This window comes from Sapajus apella, unplaced genomic scaffold, assembly GCF_009761245.1.
Source record: "Sapajus apella isolate SASKATOON/1434 unplaced genomic scaffold, GSC_monkey_1.0 scaffold2, whole genome shotgun sequence".
Lineage (NCBI taxonomy): Eukaryota > Metazoa > Chordata > Mammalia > Primates > Cebidae > Sapajus > Sapajus apella.
In genome coordinates this window covers 6,757,829-6,772,837 of record NW_022436942.1, presented here as the reverse complement: position 1 = coordinate 6,772,837, position 15,009 = coordinate 6,757,829, and the positions used below count along the sequence as shown (strand labels likewise).

Below are 15,009 nucleotides of genomic sequence, written 5' to 3'. Positions count from 1 at the left end.
GTTGTCTTTGTTTTTTGAAACAAGGTCTCACTCTGTTGCCCAGGCTGGAGTGCAATCACTGCAACCTCAAACTCCTGGGCTCAAGCGATCCCCCCACCTCAGCCTCCTGAATAGTCGGGACTACAGATATGTGCCACCATGTGCGGCTAAGGTAAAGTTTTATACTGGGCTGCATACATTTTGTCAAAAGCGCATCCTAGGCACATATTGAGTCAACAGAAAACACTGGATGTGGCTTAAGATTGTCTTTAAAAATGAGGAGAATTGTCATGAGCACGACACTAAACTTTGGGGGAGAATAGACTAAAGTTTTAGTTCCTATCTCATGTCTGGTGATATCTCATATTTTTTAGTCCTTAGAGCAATCCTAAGAGATAATTAAGGGAATAGTCATTATCATTATTATTCTCATTATTACTCCCAATTCTCATCTGAGGAAACAGGTTAGAGTGGTTCCAGGACTTTCTCAGGCCACATGGGGCAGAGCAGGAAGCCAGGTCTATGGAGTTCAGGCTTTCTCCTCTTTGCAGGCTACCTGCTGAGAAGCATTTTGATTCATCTGTGTCTTTCTCTGCCCTAAAAAATATGCTGTGTAAACACTGGCCAATTGCCTGCTGTACACCAGGTGCCTTCACAGATATTTTTCTACTTAATTCTCATGGTAACCCATGAGCTGAATGACTTTAAGATTCTTTTCTCAAGTAAATTATCTCAGGTCACATAGCTAGTGAAACGGTGGGACAGGGCTTTGTTCCTAGGTCTTTGGACCTCATGTCAGGTGCTTATTTTCAACCAGACCACGGCTCTGGCCTCCAACCAAGCTGACCTTGCCATCCAGTGCGAAGTGCTACAGGAGGTTCATAAGAAAAAATTATCACGGCCATATAATAACACCTTATGGTGTCTACTACCTGGCAGCTTGCAAATTGCTTTCATATTTGTTTCCTCTTTGCATTCTCCAAATAGCCCTAAAAAGACAGGTTACATTATTCTGAATTTATGGACAGTGAAACTGACGCTGAGACTCAGAGACTTGTTTAAGTTCATTAGTTTCGCAAATGTTTCCCTAATTACTGATAAAATATGTATTAGATGATGTGGAATCAAATTTGCATCTCTTCCTACAGCATCACCATGCTAGGGCAATCATACCTTTAGTGGGTGACACCAAATACCCCATAGAAAATAGAAAGTACCGGGCGCAAGGGCTGAGGGCAGCACGGGCTGCGGGCGGTGCGCAGTGGGCATGGCGGGTGCGGGGCTACTAGCGGCCGCTCGGAAAAAAACGACGCTGGTTACTGTGCGGAGGCCACTGTGGGCCACGAGCCACCTCGTCCTCGCCCTCCTGCCCTGGCTGCAGCCCCCCAGGTCCCAGCGCCCCCTGCCCGAGTGCCCCGGCACCCGCCGGCAGCGCCGACCTCAGCGCGCACCTATGGGCTCATTACCAGGACATGCGGAGACTGGTGTACGACCTCCTGCCCCATGAGGTCTGCAGTCTCCTGAACCTAGCAGCCATCTATGCCAACAACGAGATCAGCCTACGTGACGTTGAGGTCTATGGCTTTGACTATGACTACACCCTGGCCCAGTATGCAGACGCATTGCACCCAGAGATCTTCAGCACCGCCCGCCACATCCTGATTGAGCACTACAAGTACCCAGAGAGGATTCGGAAATATGACTACAACCCCAGCTTTGCCATCCGTGGCCTCCACTATGACATTCCAAAGAGCCTCCTGATGAAGATTGACGCCTACCACTACGTGCAGCTGGGGACAGCGTACAGGGGCCTCCAGCCTGTGCCAGATGAAGAGGTGATCGAGCTATATGGGGTCACCCAGCACATCCCATTGTACCAGAGGAGCGGCTTCTACGGCAAGGGTCCCTCCATTAAGCAGTTCATGGACATCTTCTCGCTGCCAGAGATGGCTCTGCTGTCCTGTGTGGTGGACTACTTCTTGGGCCATGGCCTGGAGTTTGACCAAGCGCACCTCTACAAGGATGTGACGGACACCATCCGAGACGTGCATGTGAAGGGCCTCATGTGCCAGTGGATCGAGCAGGACATGGAAAAGTACATCCTGAGAGGGGACGAGACGTTTGCCGTCCTGAGCCGCCTGGTGAACCATGGGAAACAGCTGTTCCTCATCACCAACAGTCCTTTCAGCTTCGTAGACAAGGGGATGCGGCACATGGTGGGTCCCTATTGGCACTGGCTCTTCGATGTGGTCATCGTCCAGGCGGACAAGCCCAGCTTCTTCACTGACCGGCGCAAGCCTTTCGGAAAATTCGACGAGAGGGGCTCGCTTCAGTGGGACCGGATCACCCGCCTGGAAAAGGGCAAGATCTATCGGCAGGGAAACCTGTTTGACTTCCTACGCCTGACGGAATGGCGCGGCCCCCGCGTGCTCTACTTCAGGGACCACCTCTATAGTGACCTGGCGGATCTCATGCTGCGGCATGGCTGCGCACGGGCGCCATCATCCCCGAGCTGGAGCGTGAGATCAGCATCATCAACACGGAGCAGTACATGCACTCGCTGACGTGGCAGCAGGCGCTCACAGGGCTGCTGGAGAGCATGCAGACCTATCAGGACGCGGAGTCAAGGCAGGTGCTAGCTGCCTGGATGAAAGAGCGGCAGGAGCTGAGCTGCCCGCTCAACTACTGCGTGGACTTCACCTTCTACCCGCGCCGCACACCCCTGCAGCATGAGGCCCCGCTCTGGATGGACCAGCTCTGCACCGGCTGCATGAAGACCCCCTTCCTCCGCGACATGGCTCACATTCGCTGAAGGCAACTTTACTGTCCCGGACAGGCTCCCCACCCTTCCTGCCCCATCTACCCAGGGCATCCACCCAGACAAGCAATAAAAATGGTCTCCTCCCTGAAAAAAAAAAAGAAAGAAAGAAAATAGAAAGTGCCACATATATAGAAATATTTTAAAATCCAAGAGGTATAACAAATTCACAGCGATCATACCACTATTTGCAATATGAGTGGTTTTTCTATCATAAACTCTTAAACTTTTCTTTTCACCCAGAACACCTCCACATCTTCCCTCTGCCATGACCATCTCGGGAGGGTGGCTGAAAAGGGACCACAGTGTGGAAATGTGCATGCATATCCCCTGTGCATAAATGGGGTCCACATTAGCTCACCAGCTACACTGGATATGGCAGAGGCAGCAAAAACAGGAATAGTACTAGTACTCTAGTACTACGAGCAGCAGTACTAATAATCGTAGTCATATTAGAAGTAGTAGTAGTGATTTTTACTGAGTTCTTACCTAAAACTGTGCTAGATTCTTGGGATATCAAATTGAATTTAAAACCAGATCTTCCTTCTAAAAACATAATCAAGAAAAGGGGCAACTAAGAAGCAAGTGACTTCCTGTGTATGCAGGGAGATATGACCAAAGCCACAGCAGAGATGTGCACAGACATCTGCTGTTGTTTAGACAGAGGAGGACATTAAGTCACATCCAGAGTTTCAGGAAGGGTTTCCTGATCTGAGATTTTCAGCCCATTGTTTGTGATGTATAGAAATTATCAGATTAAATAATGGACTTCAGCTTCATCCAACCTTCAGGTAATTCTGAAGCAGAGCTATAGACCAGCTTTTGGAATTTTTAGCAAATTTGGCTCCTACCTCCTTTTTCTTTTTCTTTTTTTTTTCTTTTTCTTTTTTTTTTTTTTTTTTTTTTTTTTGAGGTGGAGTCTCGCTCTGTCACCCAGGCTGGAGTGCAGTGGTGCCATGTCAGCTCACTGTAACTTCTGCCTACCAGTCCAAGTGATTCTCCTGCCTCAGCCTCCTAAGTAACTGGTATTACAGGCACATGTCACCACACCCGTATCATTTTTTTTTTTTTTTTGTATTTTTAGTAGAGAGGAGATTTCACAATGTTGGTCAGGCTGGTCTTAAACTCCTGACCTCGAGATCCACATGCTTCAGCCTCCCAAAGTGTTAGGATTACAGGCGTAAGCCACCACTCCCCGCTCCCTACCTCCTTTTTCATGCTTTGCGCTGATGCTGTGTATTATTTGCTTTTCTTTTGTGGCAGACAATAAAATCAGAGGATCAAAAAAGCAAAAGGAATTCCTTTCTCATATTCAAGTTCAAATTGCCAGATCATTAAGTTTCAGTTGTGTGTGAGTTGAGTACTGGAATTAACATCTAATTGCCTTTTATTTGAATTCAAGCTTCAGCAATAGTCATAGCTAATGATGCTATAGCTGCAGCATGAGGGTAAATACTTTTGAAGCCTGGGAGCCACTTACTAGAACCTCACTCAAGCTCTCATCCCTCCTAAGGGAAGTCATAAGATCAATTAAGCCAAGAAGCCCTCATCTGTTGATTATGTCTAACGACCAGGAAGACAGATTCTGAGGAAACCTAACAAGCAAATAAGAGTGAAAATCCAATCAATCAATTAATAATGACTAGAATCAGAATGAACCTTGTTATAATCCTTTCAGATGCCATGTTCAGTACTTTGGTCACCAGACAGGAAGAAGGTTGGGAGCCTGCCACTCCAATGAGTGACACTTTGTGCTCCTTCCAAGGAATAACTGAATTTGAGACAGGATGGGTGGCCAAGAATTCTGCCTCAGTCTCAGTATCTAGCAAAAATCTACTGTTAAACTGTAGCTTTAGACTTATCTTTGGGAAGGTTAAATAGTGAGATAGACAAACATCCAAATCAATGTCATTGCTCGCATCCCTGAACATGTATGTGACAAATGATCACATGATCATGAATGTCTCCTTCATATCTAATCAGGGTATCAATGTGAGCAGCACAAACACGGAGCATCATCAGAATTTATTGTTTGTACCCGAATACGCAATCTAAAATTCTTATATGCAATCTAGAGGTAAAGAGTGACAATCTCTTTATGTGCTTTCTTTCTCTTTTTTTTTTTTTTTTTTTTGAGATGGAGTCTCACACTGTCACCTAGGCTGGAGTGCAGTGACGCGATGTCAGCTCACTGCAACCTCTGTCTCCTGGGTTCAAGTGATTCTCCTGCCTCAGCCTCCCAAGTAGCTGAGATTATAGGCGCTTGCCACCATACCTGGATACTTTTTTGTATTTTTAGTAGAGATGGGGTTTCCCTATGTTGTTCAGGCTGGTCTTGAACTCCTGACCTTGTAAGGGATCAGCCCGCCTCGGCCTCCCAAAGTGCTGGAATTGTAAGAGTGAGCCACCATTCCCGGCCCCTCTTTATATGCTTTCTATGTTGAAATTCTATCAGTCAGGTGAAGTGTAAATGAATATTTAATATTGCAAGAGGAAAATGATGAAATAATAAATTTATTATGAAAGCTGTTAAAATGCCACATCATTATTCTGCCAATGAATACTTATAAAATTTTAAATAATATAAGGCAGAAAATATTAAATAAGTCAGGTCTTCCTAGAATCATCTTACATACTGGAACACAAAACATTAAACAAAATAACCTTGAAGAACTATAATTAATTTTCAGTTATTTAATTCCATTTAGACAATGAGATTTTCAAGAAAAAAAAAATCCTAAATTGGAACTTTTCACATCTTGTTATGAAGAACCAAAAGTTAAATGTTATATCTGTCCCCAAAAAGTTCCATGGGGAATAAATACTCCAAAAACAATATCATGAGAAATCATCTTTGATCCAATCACAATAGAGAATTCCTCATATCCCCCTTCCCTGCTTTATTCTTCTCTATAGCACTTAAAACTATTTATATGCTATATATTTAATTTATAGTCTTGTTTATTGTCTATATCTTTAAGGCCCAGAATGTAAACTCCATGAAGGGAGAGACTTCTGTCTTCTGTTCACTGTTGTATCTCCATTTCCTGAAATGCTGGCTAAGACATTAAAAAGGTGCTCAATAAATATTGACAACCTAGATGATCATCAACAGTGGATTGGATAAACAAAATGGGATACATATACAGGACGGAATATTATGCAGCCATAAAAAAGAAGAAAATCATATCCTTTGCAATATGGATGCAGCTGGAGGCCAGTGTCCCAGGTGAGTTAATGGAGGAACAGAAAACCAAATACTGCAAGTTCTCACTTATAAGTAGAAACTAAACACTGGGTACACAGGGACATAAAGATGAGAACAATACACACTGGAGACTACTAGCAGGGGGAGAGAGAAGGCAAGAAAAGAACTGAAAAATGACCTGTTGCATACTATGCTCACTACCTGAATAATGGAATCATTTGTACCCCAAACCTCAGCATTGCACAATATACCCAAACCTGCACATCTACCCTCTGAATCTAAAAGTTGAGATTATAATAAATAAATAAACAAATACTGACTGAATAAATAAATAGCAAATAGGAAGAAAAAAGACAGTGTTTGTTAGAGAAAACAGAGAATCTCAATGTGCATTTTGCTTCCATAATCAAAATTCAAATTTAAGAAGTCAATTCCTTATAGTTTTCATCTGTGTTGTCTGTTTCAAGACTAAGAAAGAAACACTTGTCAAATAATTGCTTTAGACTGGCAAACATTTTCAGTAGCAGAAGATCCAGGATTTGGGGTACTTGCTGAGCAGTGAATCCCAGTTCCTGCCACTGTGTGCTAAACGTTAGTCTAGTTAAGGTAGGCATGTCTGCAGGACTGCAGACACGCAGTACAGAGACCACAGGAATAATCCACCAGTGGATGGTGCTGGGAAATTATTTTTCCTTCACTATATTGTCAAACTTCCCCATTTTCACTTGTAAAATGTTTAGTAAGTTTTCAAATTTAATCTTGTCTCCCCACAGTTCTTTCTATTCTAGTGATATCTGACTTGGCAATTATTGATTTTAACATTTGGCTTTCAGCCAAAATGTGTATCTAATGCATTTCCTCCAGACAGCTAAATCAATAGTCCTTATTGTACAGTGTCCTGAGCTGAGTTCCTAAAATTCCTTTTAGACTATGACATGTTGACTCCTTCAGCTAATGTCACAGAGCCTCAGATTCATGACTGAAAGTGTGCCCTAGCCTCAACATCAGAGGATGGTTTTGAAATTGAGGTAATATATATAAATCACTTAGCACATTATATGGCCTCCGTAAGTAACTTCATTCTCCTTCTTAATAGTTAGAGACCATACAACTTTGTTTGCCTCACACAATAGTAGTTTATAACATTTTTCTGGCCATTATTTTTAATAGTTACCCCTTCTATTCTCAAACATGCCCCTATTCGAATGATAATTTATGTTCATGATATAGAGTAGAAGCTGAAAGCTTAAGCATCTAACAAAGGGGGGCTTTTCTTTAAGCAAAGAATCTGGTAGCCTAGACAGAAAGCAGAGAAGTTTCTTATTCTAAAAACCAAGTGGCAGATTTCACAGAGATCATGGAAGTAGAGTTTGGGCCAGCATACATTTGTTTTTTTCCTCTGACTTAAAGAAATCTGTCTGAAATAATCAATTTCAAAGCAGGTATTTTTTTTTTAAATCACTGTTGGTCACTGTTGACTGAGAGCCCATATTTTCTATATGATCTAGAACAAGAACTGGCAGAAGCTGCTCTGAAGAATTTCAGTGAATGTTTATTTTCAGTCTCCCTGTTTATACCTACTGGTCTATGTAGCTAGAAAGAGTCTAATATTGTGCTTTGAGAATCGAGCAGCAGGGTTTTGCTCATGGAGGGGGAATGGAAGCAAGTGGTGACAATACTGCCTCTGGAGCAAAGACAATACCTTTGCTCCAGGCACTGGGGCAACTGTATTGGTTTCCTGCAGTGGCTTACATCATTGACCTAATAGGCCAAAATACACACTCTATATAGGGTAGAGATTTGTATTCATCTTATATTTCCATCAAAATCTCTTGAATTGTTTGAAGGAGAAATACTTCCGTTAGATTATTGCTTTAAAATAATGTTTCCTACAGTTATAATACAAAGTCTTTCAAAGATTAATCTTCTGGATAATTTGCCAGAATTACAAACACAGAGAAAAACAGCTCTTATTCACTACTTAAGCCAGCAAGTAATCTTGTATTTAGCAGTATTTTATTCTTCATATTTGACATGACTGCAAGATCAAGGAAATGTGTTCCAAAGAAAGGGAGATTAGTGCCATGTATAATTTGCATTTCTCTAGAACAGGCAGAGAAAATTGAAAGAAGGAACTTTTGAAACATAAATATTCCAAGGGTGATCTGTTTTTTCTAATACATATTTGTTTTGTGATTTATTGAACAAGTACACATAATTATTTGGATTAAAGAATATCAATGTTTCCAGGAAAGATTTCAATGAATGCTTATTTTCAGTCTTCCTACTCAGGCTTACTGGTCTATACAGCTAGAAATATTCTAATATTATCCTTTGAGAATCACTTATTTGTTATTTTAGTAGCTGGAAGTGACTGGGCCCATTCAGACAGCACTTATTCAGTCAATCAACAAACAATTTGCTGAGCAAATTCTATGTGTCTAGTGCTGTTCTAGGCACAGAGGATAAGGCAGTGAATAAACCAGGGGTCAGGGGTAGAGGGACACCTTGCCCTCCTAATTCTGATGGAGAAATCAGAAAAAATAAATAAATAATTTACTTGGGTGAGTTGGGAAAGATGCAATTTTTAACAGGATGGCTAAGTCAGTCCTCATCAGGTGACATTTGAGTAAAGACTTGAAGGAGGTGAAGAAGAAATTCATGTGAATATCTGAGAGAATAGTATAATGGAGTCAAAACTCTCTCTCTCCACTCGTAGGGTCCTGGCTGGATCTGGGGATTAAATTGATACATGATAGACTAACAGGAGAAAAGTTTTAAAATTTATTTAATGTAAGTTTTACAGGATATGGGAGCCCTCATAAGAAAAGTAAGATTCAAAGACATGCCAAAACCTCCATGCAAGCCAGGCACGATGGCTCACATCTGTATTCCCAGCACTTTAGGAGACCAAGGCGGGAAGAAAACTTGAGCCCAGGAGTTTGAGATCAGCCTGGGCAACACGATGAGGCTCTGATTCTACCAAAAAAAGTTGTTAATTTGCCTGATGTGGTGGTGCAAGCCTGTGGTCCCAGCTATTTCGGAAGTTGTTTGGAGGATTGCTTGAGCCCAGGAGTTTGAGGTTGCAGTGAGCTGTAATCACACTACTGCACTCCAGCCTGGGGGACAAAGTGAGACCCTATTTCAGAGCAAACAAACAAAAAGAACCTACACGATTTTGTATAAGGTTGAACAAAGAGACACAATTGTGGAAAAGTAACTGAACTACGGCGGGACTGAAGGAAGGCAAGATTTATTTTAACAAAGTCTGCTTGTACAGAATTCTCTCCACTATGACTCCCCATCAAAGAATGTTTCTTTTTTCCTGGCATAGGGAAGGCAGCTTTCACTTGGGAGTTTTTAATCTCCTGCCTTCAGTGAGAAAAAGAGAAGATTAGAATGTCCTTCTTGTATCTGCTGTTCTTCAAGTATCTTTGGCTTGAAGTCATCCCCGTGTGGTATGGCAGGTTTTGGGGGGGCCATAATCTGTTGTCCTTCAAAAGCATTCCAGGTAGAGCAAACACCAAGTGAAGAGGCCTTAAGGAAAAGCGTGCCTGGTATGCTGAAAGGCCATCAAGGAAACCAGCGAAGCTAGAACAAAGTGAGCATGGGACGAACAGGTGTGTTGAGGGAGCGGCTCACACAATGTACAATTTGGCTTCAACAGGATTGGGTGCATGCGGCACTTACTCTGAGTATAAAGGAGAAGAATCTGCCCTCCCTTACAGATCCTCAAGAATAAATCCAACTCCAAAACCACAGAAAGACATTTGAATTTGACTAGAAGTTGCAATAGAGGGTGTGGGGCCACTGCACAGCAGAAGCTTCACAAGATCTTCCAGTGGATGTGTTTCTCTCCTGGACACAGTTCTCACATTTCCTCTAACCAGCCCTGTCAAGCCACTCTCTCTCACTCTTATCTCTGTCCTATCCACAGCAATGTATCCCTCTATTAGACTCTCCAATTTTGATTTCCCTCATAACCATTTAACACCATGCTTACATATGAGAAAACCCACTATACAAACCCTTTTTTAAAAATGTTTTCCTCCTTTGAAAAATGAAGGAACATGAAAGACTAAGAAAATATTCTTGTTATACATGAATTCATACCTTTATGAATAAAATTCTGTTAGTCTGTTAATGGGATCACAGAAAAACAGGGAAGTGGGTATCTACCACATCTGGAGAGTGTGTTTCAAGTGTTCTGAAGTTTAAAACACGTGTCTGGAGAGATGCACTCAAATCAATTCTGGAGGCTTGAGCAGGAGCATAGGGGTGGGCAGGTGCATCTACTCAGTGAGACGCAGTAATCGGGCAGTCATCATGAGAACAGCTGAAAATATGGTCCAGATCAGAAGCACTAGTCCCCACATGAACCCCTATACTCCACTGGGCTTTTAGACATGTTCCCAAGTAGCAGATGCTCCAAACTGCAGGCACTGACTTATAATTGAACCGCTTCTCCAATATACACATTTACACAGCAGGTTGGGAAGCAGCAGGGATGTCTTTACCCAATCATGGCCCATGGTGCTTCTGAACAGCACTGGGGAGGCCAGACATTATACAATAGATGTAGGAACTCCATCTGGAAACACTTTCTTTCTTGTTGTAATGACACCTAGGTCTGAGATTATCTCTGTGAAAGATAGGGAGAAGTTTGTGAAAGGCGAAGCAAATGAAGAGAAAAAAGATACAGAAACAGCATTATGAATTTCTAAATTATACAGATTTTTTTAAGTCAGGGAACTGAACCAGCAAACATTAAGATGATCAGGGAAGTGACATATTTCAGATGGTAAAATCCTGGAGTCAGCTCCATGAACTCATCCCAGCTGCACTGCCTGCTAGATTCAGGACTGGACAGTAGCATTTGTCCTGAAATTTTACCAGACCCTAATTCTCTCTTTCATGATTCATGGTAGACACTTCTGGTATTTCTGTGAGTAAGATTCAAAATTATTTTCTGAAAAAAATTTTGGCTTTGTGTTATGAACCATTTTCACAGAATGGAACTCTGTGTAAACACAAGTCAAAGATTCTCAATTTTCTTCACAGAATATTAACTGTGCCACCTGCTTGTCTAAAACATATGGGTCTCTCTTTACTCAGCACAGAATATCAGCATTTCAGGTTGTCAACAACCTTTAACTGACTGTCATCCAGTTCCCATTAAAGAACGTGCTAGCTGAATCTTATTCTGGGAGATAGTCTTTATATTTGTGAAATTATGAAATATATATTTGGTCTTTGACCCTGTTTCCTGGCATACAAATCTTAAAACTTTTAGAAACTCCAAAATGATGTCTTTTTGTATAGTTGACTGGTGGCTAGAGGCCCCTAGGTAGATTCAGGAGAGAGGCTGACCATGTAAAAGCCCAAGGCAGGATTAGAGGTTTAGAACTTTAAGCCCCATCCCCCAACTTCTGGGGAGGAAAGGGTGGCTGAAGGTTAAGTTGATCACCAATGGTGATTAACCTTTGGCCAATGGTTTAATCAATCATGTCTATATAATGGAGCCTCCATAAAAACCCAAAATGACAGGATTTGAATAGCTTCTGAATAGCTGAACACCTGGTAGTTCCTAGAGGGTGATGTGCCGGGTGAAGGCATGGAAGTTCCACACCCCTTCCTCCATATCTCACTGCATGCATCTCTTCATCTGCATCCTTAGTAATATCCTGTACAATTAACAGTAAATGTGTTTCCCTGAGTTCTGTGAGCTGCTCTAGCAAATTTATCGAACTCAAAGAGAAGGTTGTGGAATCCCCAATTTATAGCCAGTCAGTCAGATGCACTGGTAAAACAACCTGGGGCTTGCCACTGGCATCTAGGGTCAGGGGCAATCTTGGGGACTGAGTCCTCATCCTACGGGATATGACTCTATTTCCAAGTAGACAGTGTTGAAATTGAATTGGAATACACCCCGCTAGATCTGCTGCAGAATCAATTGCTTGCTTGTTGGTAGAAAGTAAATCCCCATGCATTTGGTCACAGAAGTCTGTGTTGATTGTTGAGTGAAAGAATAGAAAAAGCACTTTGAGTCTGTGCATGTTTTTTTCCTCCTCTCAATATTCTTTCTCTATATCAAGTCAGACCATGAGCAAGTAAGCTATTTGTATCACATAAAGGTAATCCTTTTTAAAAATTCACCCTATAGAAGCTCATAGACATGAACATAGCTATTTTCCAGGTCCAGTGTGTCAACTCAGCTCCTCACCAACATATGGTGAAAACAGTCAGGCAGGCACTGCCACCTCATCTACCCTTCATCCCTCATGTTGCTGCTGTGTTCACTGCATTTGTACTTAATATTGTTTTGTGAATATCACTGGCCATCTTGACAGAAAAGTGCAGAGTTATTAAGAGAGTTGAAAAAAACAGTTAAGGAGAAGCATAGGCTTAGAAATGAAAACAAAAGTAGAGATGTTTTTAAACTTGGAAGCATTGAGAAAGTAAAGGATACTACAGATGTAGATGGAATGAATTATTTAACAAAGAGTGAATAAAGAAGCAACAACTGGCAAAAGGGAAGGAAAATGAGAAATGAAATGAACATTTTTTTTTTTTTTAGTTTGCTAAGAAGATAAGCAGAGGCTGAAAACTAGAGACCAGGTAAACTTACTAAGATATACTCAGTGCTTAGAGAGTAGACAAGGCTGCGTATAACTGAGAGAAGTACAAAAATGTTTGAATGTATTCCTAAAGAAAAAGCATAGATTCAAATGCCTATTAACTCATTGATAACTCAGGGTAATGGTAGGGTATTATTCAAAAATTTAAAGAAGCAGATGTGCAAGTACTGCTGATGCAAATGTTTTCCTTCTATTCAAAGCCACTGTGAATCTGCACATAGAGGGAACAGTGCCTGCTAAGGAATCCTTCACAGCATTTGAGGAGATCATCAAGGAAATATACTTACTTGCCTCCAATTCCTTCAATACAGACAAAAACTAACCATTTTGGGAAAATATTACCTATTCAGCCATAAACCAAAAAGCAAAAGAACATGCTTTCAAAAGATACTTTGAAATTCTGTTTTGAAATTCTCATAGTAGAGTATCTTCAAAGATTCTATTTAGTGGAAATGTAATAGAGAACACAAGATTAAAATCCTCTTGGTCATTTTAGACTTAAAAGCAACTTTTGGAACTGTAACCCATGTAAAAATTGAGAGGTCTCTGAATCAACTAGCCGTCCTATAGAAAAGCCTTCACCAAATTAAAGTACTAAGTTATGATTTTATGCAGGATCCATTTAAGAAACAGCTACATCAAGAATATCGTTCAGCCTCCTGTAAAATGGAAGTTTAAGATAATGTCTATTATCTATCCTGGAATTACTAATTTGCATGTTAATTTCTTCCTTGAATTTAATGTCAGAATTTTTTTTCAAATATTTAAAAATATATACGTCTACTTATCAACAATGAGAATTATTTTGACCCATTAAACATCCCTTTCATCTGGTCATCAGGAAGTTCAGAACTAAATATAGTACAGCTTTAAGAGTATCTCATCCTCAATTCTGTGGGCTACCATCCCTCTCCTGTTTACTAGTGGTTGCCTTAAACATGTTAATGTAAAATACTAAATTTAAATACTGATAACATTCATGAAAATTTTAATTTTATAAATTTATAATTTTTAAATGTTAACTTTAGAAATTTTCAAAAATATAAATTAGAGAAATAGGCAAAAATATATAAAAGAGCTCTAATGATGGGCTTAAAGAATGAGTGCTTAAATCAAATGCTTTATCAGCAAAAAAGGAAAGACTAGTCAAATGCTTTTTCAAGTATATATGACTTAAGTAAAGTCTTAATAAATAAGCTAGCTTTAAAATTACTAGTAATGTAATATTAGAAATGTCTTAAGAATTACCAGCAGACATTTTTGTTTACATTTATTGATCAAACTATTTCATACTTATATCAGAAAAAGAGGAAAGACTAGTCAAATACCTTTTCAAGTGCACATGACTTAAGTAAAATCTTTAATAAATAAGCTAGTTTTAGAATTATTGGTAAAGTAATATTAGAAATGTCTTAAGAATTGCCAGCATACATTTTTGTTTGTATTTATTGATAAAGCAATTTCATACTTATCCCTGCCAAATACTATAGGGTGTCAAAATTGGCATCGAGATTACAAAACTATAAACCCAGTCCAAAACAGAATGCTTGTATAATTTTAATAAATAAGACATTGATATTGGTTTAATGCAAAGAGCTACATCTTGAGTTATTGAGTAAAATTACTGTAACTTCTAATCTTGTGGCTTTAGGCAGTCTAGTCCACAGGCAGTAAGGAGGTTTGTTTTGGGAAAGGACTGTGATCATCTTTGTTTCAAAGCTAAACTATAAACCAAGTTTCTCTCAAAGTCCAGGAATGAACAAGGACAGCTTGGAAATTAGAACCAAGATGGAGTCAGTTAGGTCATACCTTTTTCACTGTCTCCAAATTTTGTAACGGTGAGTTTCATAACTTTAAATGATGGCTATCATAATTTTCATAAATAATTTAGGTAAAGAATTAAAATAATGAGGAAAATGTAATGGGATAAATACTTGTAGACAAATGTCATAATTTAGAATCTAAAGTTATATTAGATTAATTAATAGATATTTCATTATTTTGGTATTTTCCAATAAAAATATACTGTAGAAGAAAATCCTTTCAAAAAAAATGTCCTTTTTACAGAGGTGAACAATTTTTTTCTAATTCAAAGCTTATTTAAATGTCATATATAAAACACGATAAAAGGAACTAGAAAATAAGACAGATGTAAAAAAATGTTACAGAAATAAAGAGGTTTTTTTTTATTAGAAAGCTTAAAGAGAAATAATTTTAAATGAGAAGGAATCTTATGTGGTAAATTTAGTCCTGGAATAAAATGACTAGTTGTTTATGAAAGATGGATGTTCAGGACAAACCAGAAAGTCTGAGCATGTCATGAATGGTCTGAATAAGTCCAATAAAAGGACTATTAAAAAGTGTAT

At 39.9% G+C, this 15,009-nt stretch overlaps 1 protein-coding gene and 1 pseudogene across 2 annotated transcripts in view; one reads left to right on the top strand and one right to left on the bottom strand.

Annotated features, from left to right (window-relative positions):
- ST8SIA1 (ST8 alpha-N-acetyl-neuraminide alpha-2,8-sialyltransferase 1) overlaps positions 1-15,009 on the bottom strand; it is a 150,603-nt gene that overhangs the window by 98,700 nt on the left and 36,894 nt on the right. The gene's annotated exons all lie outside the window — the stretch shown is intronic.
- On the top strand, positions 1,232-2,881 carry LOC116557824 (annotated as a pseudogene). The gene has a single exon (XR_004271711.1). The product of XR_004271711.1 is annotated as a 5'-nucleotidase domain-containing protein 2 pseudogene (transcript).